Raw genomic sequence first — 17,418 nt, forward strand, 5'->3', positions numbered from 1 at the left:
CAACGATAGACATTTGAAACTACAGCCAGCTGCTGTTCTTACAGCGTGAAATTTTGGTTTTCTATGAGTCACAGGATTTAACAATCCCACAAGTAATCCCCTTTGGGACAATTCCCTTCAGGCATAGCCATAGGATGTTTATGCCAACTTCTGGTTGGTGCAACCTTTGGAGCTTTTCAAAGTCACAGATCTAATAATCCTGTATATGATCTCGTTTGGAATATTTCTCTACTACCCCTTCTCTTTGAAATCTACAGGTTTATATACCAGTTCTTACATGGTGGATGGTATCACCTCCAAGAGCACCTAATTTACTATTGGTCATACAATATAATGTCCAGAAAATTATAGAGATAGGAGTAGTCTTGTGTAGAGTTGAGCGATACCAGCCGATACTTGAAAATATCGGATCGGAATGGATCGGCCGATCTTAAAAAAAAGTATCGGTATCGCCGATTCCGATACCGGAAACCAATGCAAGTCAATGGGGCCAAAATATCGGAATTAAAAAAAAACCTTTCTTTCCTTGTAGGTTAATTCTACATGAAGAAAAACAACTAAGAATAATGTAGAATGTATTGTGGGAGGTGGAGGAGACATTAAAGCCATAGAGGTTTAGCCCAATCAAATGGAATAGCAGGAATTAAACTTTTTTTTTAAAGATGTTAGGAGTTACAAAGATATTGACTATGTTAGCCTCATTTATATTTTGCCAGACATGTATGTCTTCTTCTTCTTTCTTCTTCTTTCTTATTCTTCTTCCTTTTTTTTACCTTCTTCTTCTTCTTATTCCTTTTTTTACATTCTTCTTCTTCTTCTTCCTCCTTTTTTTACATTCTTCTACTTCCTTTTTTTACATTCTTCTTCTTCCTTTTTTTACATTCTTCTTCTTATTCCTTTTTTTACATTCTTCTTCTTCTTCCTTTTTTAAATTCTTCTACTTCCTTTTTTTACATTCTTCTTCTTCTTCTTCCTTTTCTTACATTCTTCATATTCTTCTTATTCAGCAATTATTATTCTACATATTCAACTTCTTCAACTTCTTCCTATTCTTCTTCATCATATTCTTGTTTGTGTCAGGCATTCCTGTAGTTGTTATCTGGAAAAGTTAGAAGTTTACACCTTCCGTTCTGCCTGTCACAAAAGATTTACAACAGGATTTGTCCGCGTTCAGTTTGGCCTGCAGCAGCAGGCCTTTTCCAGGGGCACCACGAGGAGGAACGGACTCACCCCCATACACTGCTTAGTCTTCTTCTGCTTATAAATAAGATAATATCATTTGCTCAGAGTATTAGTCTTATGCTTAATGTTCTTCTGCTTTGTTTTTTTTATGCTTCTTGGTCTTCTCTCTCTTGTTGTTCTGCATCTTGGTGGTTGTCTTCCTGTTCTTTGTCCTCTTGAACCAGCTGACGGTACTGGCACCGGGAGGGGCAGCAGAAGGAACAAGAGCCAATGGCACTACCGAGGACCAGCTGACGGTGCTGGAACCCGGTTACTAAGCAGGAGGTACCTGTGCTACAAAGCACTACCAAGGACCAGCAGACGTTGCCGGAACTCGGATACCGAGATGGAGGCACCTAGGCCAAAGGCTCTGACGAGAACCAGCTGACGGTGCTGGAACCCGGAGGGGTAGCATAAGCTGCAAGAGCAAATGGAAATAGCGAGGACCAGCTGACAGTGCTGGCACCCGGAGGGGCAGCAGAAGGAATAAGAGCCAATGGCACAACCAAGGACCAGCTGACGGTGCTGGAACCCGGTTACTAAGCAGGAGGTACCTGTGCTACAAAGCACTACCAAGGACCAGCAGACGTTGCCGGAACTCGGATACCGAGATGGAGGCACCTAGGCCAAAGGCTCTGCCGAGAACCAGCTGACGGTGCAGGAACCCGGAGGGGTAGCATAAGCTGCAAGAGCAAATGGAAATAGCGAGGACCAGCTGACAGTGCTGGCACCCGGAGGGGCAGCAGAAGGAATAAGAGCCAATGGCACAACCGAGGACCAGCTGACGGTGCTGGAACACGGTTACTAAGCAGGAGGTACCTGTGCTACAAAGCACTACCAAGGACCAGCAGACGTTGCCGGAACTCGGATACCGAGATGGAGGCACCTAGGCCAAAGGCTCTGACGAGAACCAGCTGACGGTGCTGGAACACGGAGGGGTATCAGAAGTTACCCCTGAAAAGCAAAGTTGGCATGCCGCAAGCTGGCCGCAGTTACCGAATCACACAGTCCTACAGGGGGTGCTTGTCCTACTGGCACTATGGAACAAGCCTTTCTTACCAGAACCCGCAGTCCACATAGGAAGCACCTAAACTGCTGGCACCCTAGCCTCGGCTAACCCAACCGCAACACGACATGGCAACTTGGGGTGGCAAACTGACATTGACACTTCCCGGAAACAGCAGGCAGGGCTGGAACCAAGCTGGGCAGGAGGGAGTACCCGTGCCAAAGTCAGTTATGAGCAGCAACTGGCGATGTTGGAGCCCAGGACAAGCACTTAGCAGGCTGAGGCCTGATGTGCTGTCAATTGGGAGGCAGCAGGACAGATTGCCATCAAAACAGCAGGGGAACAGCTGACGTTACTGAACCCCACAAACATAGGAGCTAGTGTTTTACTCTGTGAAGACGGCACTTCCGAGCAACAACTGGCTGTGTTGAAGCCCAGGGACAAGCACGGAGCAGGCTGAGGCTGCATTGAAGAAATTTTAAGATCGGTTGTAGACTACTAATTTGAACCAAGCTCCACTTAGGCCTGTGGCTTCACTGATTTTCGTATTTCCCCTGTCCTCCAACCCCGCCAGTTACAGCTCCGAAGTGGCGTCTGCACAATCCACACTTGTTCCTGTGTTACAGGTGTTCAGTCCGGTCAGTTAATCCCCTGATGTGTGTCCGGCAATGTCGCCTGCTCTGTCCACATTCCCATAATGTGACGTTACTGAACCCCACTGAGACACGGGAGCAAGTGTCTCTTTCCGTGTGGACGGCACTTCCGAACTACAACTGGCTGTGTTGAAGCCCAGGAAATAGGAGGGTGTAGGCAGAGGCCTACTGTATTTTGAAAGAGGTGACAGCAGGAGAGACTGCCATCCACAAAGCAGGGGATCAGCTGACGTTACTGAACCCCACTGAGACACGGGAGCAAGTGTCTCTTTCCGTGTGGACGGCACTTCCGAACTACAACTGGCTGTGTTGAAGCCCAGGAAATAGGAGGGTGTAGGCAGAGGCCTACTGTATTTTGAATGAGGTGACAGCAGGAGAGACTGCCATCCACAAAGCAGGGGATCAGCTGACGTTACTGAACCCCACTGAGACACGGGAGCAAGTGTCTCTTTCCGTGTGGACGGCACTTCCGAACTACAACTGGCTGTGTTGAAGCCCAGGAAATAGGATGGTGTAGGCAGAGGCCTACTGTATTTTGAATGAGGTGACAGCAGGAGAGACTGCCATCCACACAGCAGGGGATCAGCTGACGTTACTGAACCCCACTGAGACACGGGAGCAAGTGTCTCTTTCCGTGTGGACGGCACTTCCGAACTACAACTGGCTGTGTTGAAGCCCAGGAAATAGGAGGGTGTAGGCAGAGGCCTACTGTATTTTGAAAGAGGTGACAGCAGGAGAGACTGCCATCCACAAAGCAGGGGATCAGCTGACGTTACTGAACCCCACTGAGACACGGGAGCAAGTGTCTCTTTCCGTGTGGACGGCACTTCCGAACTACAACTGGCTGTGTTGAAGCCCAGGAAATAGGAGGGTGTAGGCAGAGGCCTACTGTATTTTGAATGAGGTGACAGCAGGAGAGACTGCCATCCACAAAGCAGGGGATCAGCTGACGTTACTGAACCCCACTGAGACACGGGAGCAAGTGTCTCTTTCCGTGTGGACGGCACTTCCGAACTACAACTGGCTGTGTTGAAGCCCAGGAAATAGGAGGGTGTAGGCAGAGGCCTACTGTATTTTGAAAGAGGTGACAGCAGGAGAGACTGCCATCCACAAAGCAGGGGATCAGCTGACGTTACTGAACCCCACTGAGACACGGGAGCAAGTGTCTCTTTCCGTGTGGACGGCACTTCCGAACTACAACTGGCTGTGTTGAAGCCCAGGAAATAGGAGGGTGTAGGCAGAGGCCTACTGTATTTTGAAAGAGGTGACAGCAGGAGAGACTGCCATCCACAAAGCAGGGGATCAGCTGACGTTACTGAACCCCACTGAGACACGGGAGCAAGTGTCTCTTTCCGTGTGGACGGCACTTCCGAGCTACAACTGGCTGTGTTGAAGCCCAGGAAATAGGAGGGTGTAGGCAGAGGCCTACTGTCTTTGTAATGCGGAGACAGCAGGAGAGACTGCCATCTCCACAGCAGGGGAACAGCTGGCAGTGCTGAACCCCACTAACACTTGAACGAATGTGTTTGGCTCTGTGGAGACGACACTTCTGAACACCAACTGACGTTGTTGGAGCCCAGGATTAGGCGAGGAGCAGGCTGGGGCCTACTGGATTTTGGCAGGTGAATGCAGCAGGAGACTTGCCATCTCCACAGCAGGGGAACAGCTGACAGTGCTGAACCCCACTAACACTTGAACGAATGTGTTTGGCTCTGTGGAGACGACACTTCTGAACACCAACTGACGTTGTTGGAGCCCAGGATTAGGCGAGGAGCAGACTGGGGCCTACTGGATTTTGGCAGGTGAATGCAGCAGGAGACTTGCCATCTCCACAGCAGGGGAACAGCTGACAGTGCTGAACCCCACTAACACTTGAACGAATGTGTTTGGCTCTGTGGAGACGACACTTCTGAACACCAACTGACGCTGTTGGAGCCCAGGATTAGGCGAGGAGCAGGCTGGGGCCTACTGGATTTTGGCAGGTGAAGGCAGCAGGAGACTTGCCATCTCCACAGCAGGGGAACAGCTGACAGTGCTGAACCCCACTAACACTTGAACGAATGTGTTTGGCTCTGTGGAGACGACACTTCTGAACACCAACTGACGTTGTTGGAGCCCAGGATTAGGCGAGGAGCAGGCTGGGGCCTACTGGATTTTGGCAGGTGAATGCAGCAGGAGACTTGCCATCTCCACAGCAGGGGAACAGCTGACAGTGCTGAACCCCACTAACACTTGAACGAATGTGTTTGGCTCTGTGGAGACGACACTTCTGAACACCAACTGACGCTGTTGGAGCCCAGGATTAGGCGAGGAGCAGGCTGGGGCCTACTGGATTTTGGCAGGTGAAGGCAGCAGGAGACTTGCCATCTCCACAGCAGGGGAACAGCTGACAGTGCTGAACCCCACTAACACTTGAACGAATGTGTTTGGCTCTGTGGAGACGACACTTCTGAACACCAACTGACGTTGTTGGAGCCCAGGATTAGGCGAGGAGCAGGCTGGGGCCTACTGGATTTTGGCAGGTGAATGCAGCAGGAGACTTGCCATCTCCACAGCAGGGGAACAGCTGACAGTGCTGAACCCCACTAACACTTGAACGAATGTGTTTGGCTCTGTGGAGACGACACTTCTGAACACCAACTGACGCTGTTGGAGCCCAGGATTAGGCGAGGAGCAGGCTGTGGCCTACTGGATTTTGGCAGGTGAATGCAGCAGGAGACTTGCCATCTCCACAGCAGGGGAACAGCTGACAGTGCTGAACCCCACTAACACTTGAACGAATGTGTTTGGCTCTGTGGAGACGACACTTCTGAACAACAACTGACGCTGTTGGAGCCCAGGATTAGGCGAGGAGCAGGCTGGGGCCTACTGGATTTTGGCAGGTGAAGGCAGCAGGAGACTTGCCATCTCCACAGCAGGGGAACAGCTGACAGTGCTGAACCCCACTAACACTTGAACGAATGTGTTTGGCTCTGTGGAGACGACACTTCTGAACACCAACTGACGTTGTTGGAGCCCAGGATTAGGCGAGGAGCAGGCTGGGGCCTACTGGATTTTGGCAGGTGAATGCAGCAGGAGACTTGCCACAGCAGGGGAACAGCTGACAGTGCTGAACCCCACTAACACTTGAACGAATGTGTTTGGCTCTGTGGAGACGACACTTCTGAACACCAACTGACGCTGTTGGAGCCCAGGATTAGGCGAGGAGCAGGCTGGGGCCTACTGGATTTTGGCAGGTGAATGCAGCAGGAGACTTGCCATCTCCACAGCAGGGGAACAGCTGACAGTGCTGAACCCCACTAACACTTGAACGAATGTGTTTGGCTCTGTGGAGACGACACTTCTGAACACCAACTGACGTTGTTGGAGCCCAGGATTAGGCGAGGAGCAGGCTGGGGCCTACTGGATTTTGGCAGGTGAATGCAGCAGGAGACTTGCCATCTCCACAGCAGGGGAACAGCTGACAGTGCTGAACCCCACTAACACTTGAACGAATGTGTTTCGCTCTGTGGAGACGACACTTCTGAACACCAACTGACGCTGTTGGAGCCCAGGATTAGGCGAGGAGCAGGCTGGGGCCTACTGGATTTTGCCAGGTGAAGGCAGCAGGAGACTTGCCATCTCCACAGCAGGGGAACAGCTGACAGTGCTGAACCCCACTAACACTTGAACGAATGTGTTTGGCTCTGTGGAGACGACACTTCTGAACACCAACTGACGCTGTTGGAGCCCAGGATTAGGCGAGGAGCAGGCTGGGGCCTACTGGATTTTGGCAGGTGAAGGCAGCAGGAGACTTGCCATCTCCACAGCAGGGGAACAGCTGACAGTGCTGAACCCCACTAACACTTGAACGAATGTGTTTGGCTCTGTGGAGACGACACTTCTGAACACCAACTGACGCTGTTGGAGCCCAGGATTAGGCGAGGAGCAGGCTGGGGCCTACTGGATTTTGGCAGGTGAATGCAGCAGGAGACTTGCCATCTCCACAGCAGGGGAACAGCTGACAGTGCTGAACCCCACTAACACTTGACCGAATGTGTTTGGCTCTGTGGAGACGACACTTCTGAACAACAACTGACGCTGTTGGAGCCCAGGATTAGGCGAGGAGCAGGCTGGGGCCTACTGGATTTTGGCAGGTGAAGGCAGCAGGAGACTTGCCATCTCCACAGCAGGGGAACAGCTGACAGTGCTGAACCCCACTAACACTTGAACGAATGTGTTTGGCTCTGTGGAGACGACACTTCTGAACACCAACTGACGCTGTTGGAGCCCAGGATTACGCATGCCGCATGCAGAGGCCAATGGGCATCGGTTTTTATGGAGGTTGTGGACTACTACTGATTCTAACCATGCTCCACTTAGGCCTCTGGCTCCACTGTCTCTACTATTTACCCTGGCCTCCAACCCCGCCAGCTACATCTCTGAAGTGGCGTCAGCACAATCTACACTTGTTCCTGTGTTACTGGTGCTCAGTCCCATCAGTTGATCCCCTGATGTTTGTCCGGCAAGTTCGCCAGCTCTGTCCTCATTCCCACTACTGGTTATGGGAATGTGGACAGAGCAGGAGACCTTGCCGGACACACATCAGGGGATAAACTGATGGGACTGAGCCACAGGAACACAGGAACAAGTGTAGATTGTGCTGACGCCACTTCAGAGATGTAGATGGCGGGGTTGGAGGTCAGGGGAAATAGTAGAGACAGTGGAGCCAGAGACCTAAGTTGGGCACGGTTAAAAATCAGTAGTGGTTTGAATGTTGATGGAGCTGGTGACTCTTCCGTCCACACAGCAGGGGATCAGCTGGCATTACTGAACCCCAGTAACACAGGAGCTAGTGTGTTTCTCTGTGCAGACGACACATCTGAGCGACAACTGGCTGTGTTGAAGCACAGGGATTATAGTTCAGGTGGTAGAAAAATGAACACACCAGCAGACCTGGATACAGTTGCCAACCACTAATTTAGTCTGTAAGAGGAATGGCAAAGTCTTTGGAGATCCAGGCCTTGTTCATTTTCAGAAAAGTCAGCCGGTCAACATTATCGGAAGATAGTCGCGTGCGACGGTCTGTTAGTACACCACCTGCGGCACTAAAGACACGTTCCGATAATACACTGGCAGCAGGGCAAGCCAGCACCTCCAATGCATACTGGCTAAGCTCTGGCCATGTATCCAGCTTAGAGACCCAAAACTTGAAGGGGGAAGAGCCATCTGGGAGTACAGCGACAGGGCAAGACATGTAGTCTGACACCATTTGACGGAAGCGTTGCCTCCTGCTGACTCGAGGCGTCGCTGATGGTGTAGACAATTGTGGTGGACACACAAAACTTTGCCACATTTGGGCCATAGTGGTCTTGCCTTGTGCTGCGGCACTGCCTCTGCTCCCTCTTTGTGCAGAGTTTCCTCCACTGCCTCGACGCACAGAGCTGCTTTGTAAAGCACTAGCAACAATGCTGTCGGGTGGAATGGAAAACATTATGGACTGCACCAGTGACTCTTCGTACTCCCGCATTTTACGCTCCCGATTCAACGTTGGTATGAGCCTTTGTACGCTGTCCCGGTAGCGAGGATCTAGGAGGGTGTACACCCAATAATCAGCCGAGACGAGAATGTGGGCGATGCGGCGGTCGTTTCTCAGGCACTGCAGCATGAAATCAACCATGTGCTGCAGACTCCCAACTGCCAAAGAACCGCTGTCCCCTGTTTGAGGCGTGACCTCGACCTGCTCTGCATCACCCCACCCTCGCTGTACATACTGAGTAGAGGTTTGTGTACCTCCCTCCTCTGGAGAGATGTCTTCCTCCTCCATCGACTCCTCCTCATCCTCCTCACAAAGTGTCCCCTGCCTAGGCCTTTGTGAGGAAACACGTAGCGCAGACTGTCCAGAAGCAGATGGCATTTGGGACTCCTCATCCTCCACCTCTTCTGAAACCTCATCCTTTAGTGCTTGCAGTGTTTGTTGAAGCAGGCAGATAAGGGGGACAGTCATGCTGACTAGTGCATCATCTGCACTCGCCATCCGCGTGGATTCATCGAAGGCACGCAAAACGAGGCAGATGTCCTTCATAGAGGCCCACTCAATGGTGCTGAAGTGTGAACGGCGCACAGTGCGACTTGTTTGCGCCTGATGCAGCTGGTACTCCATGACTGCTGCCTGCTGCTCACACAACCGCTCCAACATATGTAACGTTGAATTCCACCGGGTGGGTAGGTCACATATGATGCGATGTTCCGGAAGGCCAAATCGTCGCTGCAGAGCAGCGAGGCGCGATCTTGCCGTGCTGGAACGTCGCAAGTGAGCGCACTCTATGCGGACCTTGTGCAACAGTGCATCAAGATCCGGATAGTCCCTCAGAAAGCTCTGCACGACCAAGTTAAGAACATGTGCCAGACATGGGATGTGTGTGAGGTTGCCTAGGCCAAGAGCTGCCACCAGATTTCGGCCATTGTCACACACTACCAAGCCCGGCTGGAGATTCGCTGGCCCAAACCACACATCGCTCTCCAGCTTGATAGCATTCCAGAGCTCCTGCGCTGTGTGGCTTCGATTCCCCAAAGAAATTAATTTGAGTACAGCCTGTTGACGTTTGGCCACGGCTGTGCTCATATCGGTCGTAACAGGCTCCTGCTCTGCTGTTTCTGAGGAACTTGAGTAGGAGGAGGAGTCTATGTGTACAGACTGGAGTCCTGCAATCCGTGGCGTTGGAAGAACACGTACAGCGCCACTCTCCAGATCCGTACCCGGCTCCACAACATTGACCCAGTGGGCAGTGAGGGAAAGGTATCGTCCCTGTCCATGGTTACTGGTCCACGCATCGGTGGTCAGGTGGACCTTGCTACTAACGGCGTTTAGTAGCGCATGTTTTATTTTGCCCTCAACATGTTTCTGCAGGGCAGGGACGGCTCGCCTGCTGAAATAAAAGCGGCTGGGCACGTTGTATTGGGGGACTGCCAATGCCATTAAGTCCCGGAAGGTGTCAGTGTCCACCAGCCTGAATGACAGCATTTCAACTGCCAGAAGTTTGGCAATGCCAGCATTCAGAGACTGTGCTCGGGGATGGTTTGCCGAGTAAGGGCGCCTTTTATCCCATGCCTGTGCTACCGATGGCTGTGATGGATGGGAACGTGCTGTTATGGGTGGAATCTGACAGGGTCTCCGGACAACAGTGGCAGAGGTTCTTCCTTGGCGATCCTGTGAGGAAGCCGAACCAGCAGTGTGTGAGCTGGAGGAAGAGGGCCCAACACGAACTGAAGAGGTGGTAGGTGGTGCTGTACGTTGGCCTACGTCTTCAGGGTGTCTCTGCAACTCCAACTCGTGCTTGGTGCGCACATGTTTCCACATATTTGTGGTATTGAGGTTGCTGACATTTCTCCCTCTTTTGACTCTCTGATGACACAGCTTGCATTTGACAAAGCAAATGTCATCTGCAACTGTGTCAAAAAAGGACCACGCACTGCAACTCTTGTGAGCGCCCGGTTTGCCTTTGGAAGGAGGAATGCTCCTAACGGGTGTCGAAGTGGAGGGTACAGGCAACCAAGTCTTCCCCCTCCCTCTGCCTCCTGTTTTGGCCGGTAGGGGAATCTCTTCCTCCGAGCTGCTCCCACCACCTTCCTGTTGCTCACGCCATGATGGGTCAAGGACCTCATCATCTTCCCTCCCCTCTTCAAACAGCTGCTTCTCCGGGGTTGTCTCGCCAGCACCGTACGCACCAGAAAGTGGCAACTGAGTCTCGTCATCATCTGATGCGTACTGAGGTGTGCTGACCATAGGCACTGGCCCACTCGCCTCTTCAGATTCAGAGGGACAAAGAAGTTGCGCATCACTGCATACTCCCTCTTCTTCACATTCAGGAATGCTGCTTGGCTGGCCCCCTCTTTCCAAGCCAACAGATTCCGAGAACAGAAGTAGAGACTGTGATGGCTCCTGTCCATGTCTCTCTGACTGCCTGGGCACTTTGGCAGGTGGTGAAGAGACAGATGGTTGCTCTTCGGTGCTCTGACCCTGAGAGGATGCGGAAGTAATTGAAGTCGATGCGTTAGCTGCCATCCATCCGACAACGGCTTCAATTTGTTCCTCCCGCAGCAGTGGGGTACGTTGAGGTCCTACAAAGCTGCGCATAAAGGACTGTTGCCTGCTAAAACTGGGGGATGCTGATCCACTGGTGCCCGCAGCAGGCCCAGAATCCCCACGTCCTCTACCTGTAGAATCCCCACGTCCTCTCCCTGCAGAATCCCCACGTCCTCTCCCTGCTGAAACTCCACGCCCACGCCCACGCCCCCGCGCCTTACTCCCTGCCTTCTTCATCTTGCAAGACTGCTTAAGATAGGCAAAAAAGTACAAAGGGGGGCCTTAGTGTGCTTATTCCTGAACAGCTGGTTACAGGTACAAGAAACACTAATTTTATGAAGTGTGTGTGTGTGGACTAGACTTTAATAGGAGCTGATGTGGCCTACACAAGTTCAAAATGTAGTGTTTGGTGAACTTTTTATGTGGTTTCTTTGTTTGAAACAAACTCAAAGTATGAGAACAAAGAATTGAAACTGATAGTATCACCAACTTTTTGGAACTATTACAATGCAGGCAGGTAACCTACAATGCAAAAGATGAGGCTCCCAAAAAATTGGGTAATACTAATCTGGCTGCGCCGGCAGGGCACAAGCCAGAAAAAAAGGCTCCTCTATCTACTCCTATATAGTGTTTGCAACCAACCAATGTTGATGGATACGGATGGATGCACACTAATAGGAGAAGAAAAAATGAGCTGCACTCAAAGACAAATATGTGTGAGGCAGTGACGCACGTTGAGCGTCCTACAACCAGACGTAGCTGCAGGACACTCTACTCAGCGTGAGCTGCACTCACACACAGTCAGAGACCTCTCAGACAGCCGTCAACAGTGCAGCTAAGTGGGCACTGGCACTGACAGGCTGCAGAAAGGCTCCGCTGTGTACTCCTATATAGTGTTTGCAACCACCGTAGATGGAGACGGATGGATGCACACTAATAGAAGAAAAAATGAGCTGCACTCAAATAAAAATATGTGTGAGGCAGTGACGCACGCTGAGCGTCCTACAGCCAGACGTAGCTGCAGGACACACTACTCAGCGTGAGCTGCACTCACACACAGTCAGAGACCTCTCAGACAGCCGTGAACAGTGCAGCAAAGTGGACACTAGCACTGAAAGGCTGCAGAAAGGCTCCGCTGTCTACTACTAGTGTTTGCAACCAACGTATATGGATACGGATGGAAGCACACTAGATTGAAATTATTTAAAAAATGCAGCTCAAAAAATAAAAGATGTATGAGGCAGCAGTGATCACACTGGGTGGCCTACAGCCTGACGTGGCTGCAGGACCCACTCCACAGCGTGAGCTGCACTCACACAGCCCTTGCAGACAGCTGTGAACACTGCTGCTAGGGCAAAGAAGGCTACAGTGGTGGTTTATGTAGCCTGGGTAAAGCACTAGATGTTTGGTGGAATCGCTATTTCTAACTGTCCCTCACAGTCTTCTACAGCAGCCTGTCCCTAACTGAATTCACAGCAGAGTGACCAGAAATGGCGGCTGCGGTGGCTTTTATAGTGCATCATGACATCATTTCGGCAGCCAATCACAGCCATGCCAATAGTTAACATGCCTACATGCCTAACAGGATGTGCCCACACTTCGGAGGATTCCCATTGGCTTAATCAAAGCAAGCAGGCTCATAGCATGATGGGAACTTCCTATTCCGATTCCGATCCCGGAATCCGATATGAAAAAAGTATCGGAATTAAGTATCGGAATTCCGATACCGCTAATATCGGCCGATACCCGATACTTGCGGTATCGGAATGCTCAACACTAGTCTTGTGTACTGATGAAGGCTAGTTGATACAGCCGAAACGTCTATATTTGTGACCGCAAATAAAAATTCTTCATCTTTGCAATGAGTTGAGTGCCAAAAATTTTTTGATTAACCTTGAAGACCGAGACACCGTTCTGAAAGCACGGACTGTACTGGCCAAACTAGTAAGGCCTTTAAAAGAAGTGCTGCCAGCTCCTGCGGTTCAATGACGAGTACACCCCGAGCATCCGTGGGAAGTCACGATTCGAACCTTACAGGTCCACGAAGTCTCGGCACAAGAGAAGGGCCGAAATATTTTGGAACAAATGCGGGCCGAGCTTTCTGGATTAACTGCAGCCCAACTCTCACAGATAAAAACATTGCTTGGACAGTATCATGAAGTATTTGCTAGTCATGAGGACGATTTTGGGTGTACGACCTCCATCACTCATGAAATCCCCACAGCAGGAGCGGCCCCTATCTGGGAACGATATCGACAGATTCCGCCACAACTCTATCAGGAGGTGAAAACTTTGCTGGCCCAAATGCTGCAAAAAGGGGTGATATGGGAAAGTCAAAGCCCCTGGGCGGCCCCAATCGTGTTGGTCCGGAAGAAAGATGGTACACTACGATTCTGTGTGGATTATCGTAAACTGAATGCCTGCACTATTAAAGACTCATATCCACTGCCCGCATAGAAGAGTCCCTGTCCGCCTTGGGAAAGGCAACATATTTTTCAACCCTAGACTTGGCCAGTGGGTACTGGCAGGTGCCCATGTCAAATGAAGATAGAGCCAAGACGGCGTTGATATTGCCCATGGGACTGTTTGAGTTTAATCGGATGCCGTTTGGGATGGCCAACGCCCCCAGGACCTTTCAGCGATTGATGGAGTGGTGTCTGGGAGATCTTAATTTTGAGGCTACATTGATCTATCTGTACGACATCATCGTCTTTGCCGCCACCTTTGAGGACCACCTGAAGTGGTTGGCACAGGTACTTAGCCGGTTGCAAAAGTACGGGTTGAAGGTGAAGCCTCAGAAATGCCACTTATTTCGCTCTCAGATTGAGTATCTGGGTCATGTCGTTTCGGCAGAGGGTGTGAGGCCATCCCGGGAGAAGGTTGCTGCTATCCAGCAATGGCCTACCCCCGAGACGGTGAAAGATGTGCGGGCTTTTCTGGGGTTAGCTGGATATTACCGTCGCTTCGTAAAGAATTTTGCATGTCGAGCTCGAGCCCTGCACGACTTGCTGAAGGGGACTCCCGCTGGGGCCAAAGGGCGGAAAATCCAGTGGCAGCAACCTCAGGAAGGGGCCTTCCGAGACCTCAAGGCTGCGCTCTCGGATGCCCCAGTGTTGGCTTGCACGGATTTCTCTCAGCTGTTCATCTTGCACACTGACGGGAGTCTTCACGGGCTGGGGGCTGTGTTGTCACAGGTTCAAGATGGCCGGGAGAGGGTGATCGCATATGGAAGTCACTCACTCCATGACTCCGAGCGTAACCCTGACAATTACAGTTCCTTTAAGCTCGAGCTCCTCGCAGTGGTGTGGGCTATGATGGAGAGATTCGCAGAGTACCTAGGGGGCTCCGAGATGGTAGTGCGAATTGACCACAACCCGCTGGCTCATTTGGAAAACGCCAAATTGGGGGCACTGGAACAGCGATGGGTGGCCCGGATGGCGAAGTACAATTATAAGATTATCTACAAAAGAGGGGCCGAGAATATCCATGCAGACACCCTCTCCAGGATTCGACATACAACTCCAGGACAGAATCGAGACGAAGAATTAGAAGGAGAGGAAATACCGTTCACTCTCTCTGCTGCCGTGCTCACAACTGACAATAAAACAATATCTTCCTCTGAGACCCCAAGGGGCATATTGGAACAATCCCAGGATAAGTGGATACAACAGCAACAAGAAGACAAAGAGGTTGGCCTCCTCAGGACATGGGTCGCCGCTGGGCAATTACCCACTGACTCTCAACGGCAAAACTTGACTCAAGACCTGTTGCTTATACTGCGACAATGGGAGAGGTTGGTTGTCCGAAAGGGATTATTGTATCATAAAATAACATCACAAACAACCTCGATGACGGTTTGGCAGGTGGTTACACCAGGAGCCCAACTTCACGTACTGGCTCGGAAGGCTCACAAAAAAAGGGGCCCATTTTGGAACAAAAAATCTTTGCAATGGCTGCAACAGAAAGCTTACCACCCGCGCTTGCCGGCTGTTGTGGATGAAATTTGCAGGACTTGCCGCTTGTGTGAATTAGCCAAACCACCCGCTCAGCGAGCCGCAACACAGACTATTGTGACCTCAGCGCCCCTTGAGCTCCTGACGGTGGATTATCTGACCATTGGGCCTGCATTTCAGGGATACGAACACTGTCTCATTATGGTAGATCATTTCACCAAGTTCGCTGTGGTCACCCCCACTCGGGATCAGACCGCAGAGTCAGCTGCCTCCGCAATCTGAAGAAACTATATACAAGTATACGGCTGTTCTCAACGAATACATTCTGATCAGGGAGCATGTTTTTTGGGAAAAGTCATGGAAGAACTACATCACCTCTATGGAATTGACAAATCCCGGACCACACCGTATCACCCGCAAGGGAATGGGGCTTGTGAACGATTTAATCGGACATTGATTCAGATGTTGCGCACTCTGGAGAGTGACAAGAAGGCCCGTTGGCCCGAATATGTTTCTGAATTAGTTTGGGTCTATAACAATAGGGTACATCGAGTGACTGGCTATACCCCCTATTCCCTGTTGTTCGGACGAGAAGGAAAAGGGATCACGGAGGTGGAGTTAGACCCCGAATAGCCTCAGCCTTGGACTGGAGTGTCGTCTTGGGTCCGAAATCATCGTCACCGGCTGCAAACTCTTCACCGAATTGTACACACCAAGCTCCGAGATTGGGAGCACCCAGGGAAGGATGCAACCCCACCTCCTCACCTCCAAAGCGGGGACCGGGTGCTTGTACTAGATCAACGCCCACAGAACAAACTGGAGCCGCGTTGGGAAGAAAGTCCTTATCGGGTCTTACGCCGTATCCATCCAGACGGACCGGTGTACGAAATATGACCTGAGGAGGATGAAACACTGCCCACCAGTATTGTGCATCGTAATATGTTACGCCCATGTACTCCCTCCGACCCAAAGCAACTGGAGCCTATCCCGTCGACATCTGTACTGTCTTCCGTATGTTGGGACCCGGACGACGATGAAGATTGTCTCCCAGGACCCGGAGGCCCTCCACTCAGCAATGAATCATCTGACACAATTATCCCGTCCGCGCCAACCAGCCCGCTGATGTCCACTACCCCAGATGACTCTACCCCAGTTGAACTTAGACGCTCCGAGCGGTCAACAGCCGGTAAACCCCCAGAACGATATGAACAAGACCAGTTTGTATGGCAACGAACATTGATACCTCCGCAGATTCATTTCAATAGACTAAGGCCCTCGCCCGAGGACTGGCGAGCTTACAGGGTGGGAGAATGTAGGGAGGAGGACCCCCATATAGTGATTGGGCCGGAAACAAGGGGACCGCCATCAGGGTTCCTGAAGGAATCACACCAGGGGATGACAAAGGGAGAGACACGACTAAGGGTGTCAGGGCAACAGGGGGCGGGGCTAGGATAAAAGGAGTAGGGGGCGCGCTCAGGTGTCAGTTGACAGAGAGCGGGACAACAGGCAGGAAGCCGTGTGAGACAGAGAGGACCGAGGGAGCGGACAGTGTATTCTGGAGAGCCCGACCGGGATCTGTGAAAGGAAAGCTGCGAACTCACCGACATGTGACACGTGAGGGACTTTCACCGGCGGCCGCTCCCCTCATACGGTCGCGTACAGCCGCCCCCGCTGTTTCCCTCCCTGCTGTGACTAGCCCGCGACCTCCAGTGACCACTGCGACTACAGACCGTTCCGTTACAGCGGTCAGGACACTGCCCCCTGCCTTCTCCCCCAGTTGCCGCGCTGTCATCACCGGACCCTGGGACGCGATCCCGCTACAGGCAGCCATAGAGGCCCCCGTCCGGTTTGCTCAGGGACCCTGAGCAGAGATTGGTGAACGGTTATATTTTGAGACTGCGTCATAACCCCGCGGTGAGACGAGAGCCGCAAGGAGACGCCTGTTGCGCCCATCGGCACAGTTTCTTCAGGGCCTGTTGCGCCCCACAGTCATCGTTTCTTCAGGGCCTGTTGTGCCCCACAGTCACAGTTTCTTCAGGGCCTGTTGCGCCCCACCATCATCGTTTCTTCAGGGACTGTTGCGCCCCACCGTCATCGTTTCTTCAGGACCTGTTGTGCCCCACCGTCATCGTTTCTTCCGGGCCTGTTGCACCCCACCGTCATCGTTTCTTCAGGGCCTGTTGCACCCCACCGTCATCATTTCTTCAGGGCCTGTTGCGCCCCACCGGCATTGTTTCTTCAAGGGCCTGTCGAGCCCAGCTCCATCCCGGAATATCGAGGCGTCAAGGCAGCCGCATCAGCGACCTCTATGCAGCCACGCCTGTGATCCTGACAGACCCCTGGAAGGATAAGTTTATTATAAGAGATAAGGACCCCCTAGTTTGGTCATACGTGGCCTATAGCACCCGGGCCAACCGGGTTAGTCGCATTACCCATAAGAAAGTGCTCTTAGGCTTGTTGAGTTCCTGCGTGGACTGGTTGCTGTTAATACTTTTTTTGGTTGCTCAACATAGCCCCAGC

The sequence above is a fragment of the Dendrobates tinctorius genome, unplaced genomic scaffold, assembly GCF_039654945.1.
Source record: "Dendrobates tinctorius isolate UK_male_01 unplaced genomic scaffold, ASM3965494v1 ptg000143l, whole genome shotgun sequence".
Taxonomy (NCBI): Eukaryota; Metazoa; Chordata; class Amphibia; order Anura; family Dendrobatidae; genus Dendrobates; species Dendrobates tinctorius.